Below are 671 nucleotides of genomic sequence, written 5' to 3' on the forward strand. Positions count from 1 at the left end.
GGAGGCTGAGGCAGGAGAATTGCTTGAACCCAGGAGGTGGAGCTTGCAGTGAGCTGAGATCGCGCCACTGCACTTCAGCCTGGGCGACAGAGCGAGACTCCATCTCCAAAAAAAAAAAAAAAAAAAAAAAAAAAGGTGGAGGGGGTTTTCTTTGCAGATGAATTGATTTTTTGCACACGGTCCCACAGAAATGCTGGGTGGAGCTGAGAGATCTGGAAGGCTCGTGTGTGTATTCCAAGCCAGCTCTCACCCCACACAGCCTTGGGGCTGGGCACTGGGCTACAGGGAGGAGAGCCCAAGCAGCCTGAATGGAGGCCTACCCTATGCCTGCTCTTAAACACATTATCCCATTCATTCCTCTCAACCAGTATTATTATCCCCATTTTCCAGATGTGGAAATTGAGACCAGGACGAGAAACTCAATATATCACTCTCTGCCTGACTCCAAAGTTCCAATTCTTTCTATTCTGCACACTTGGCCTCCATCGGCAACTCCTATAGGACTTTTAGTCGCTCCTACAAACATGTGCTCATGAGTCCCTTTGTTAGTTCATGTCATCTTCTCCACAGCCTTCTCCATTTTTCCTGTTGCCACCACTGGTGAGGATGCCTTGGGGAGAAGGAGGCCAGGGTCCTCCCCATTAACGCCCCTCAGCATCCTGGAAGTTAGA

The 671-nt window shown here is 49.8% G+C and overlaps 1 protein-coding gene across 1 annotated transcript in view; it reads right to left on the reverse strand.

The window, feature by feature from the left end:
* Positions 1-671, reverse strand: part of GUCA1B (guanylate cyclase activator 1B (retina)) — an 11,699-nt gene that overhangs the window by 1,068 nt on the left and 9,960 nt on the right. The gene's annotated exons all lie outside the window — the stretch shown is intronic.

Source organism: Mandrillus leucophaeus, unplaced genomic scaffold, assembly GCF_000951045.1.
Source record: "Mandrillus leucophaeus isolate KB7577 unplaced genomic scaffold, Mleu.le_1.0 Scaffold3, whole genome shotgun sequence".
Taxonomy (NCBI): Eukaryota; Metazoa; Chordata; class Mammalia; order Primates; family Cercopithecidae; genus Mandrillus; species Mandrillus leucophaeus.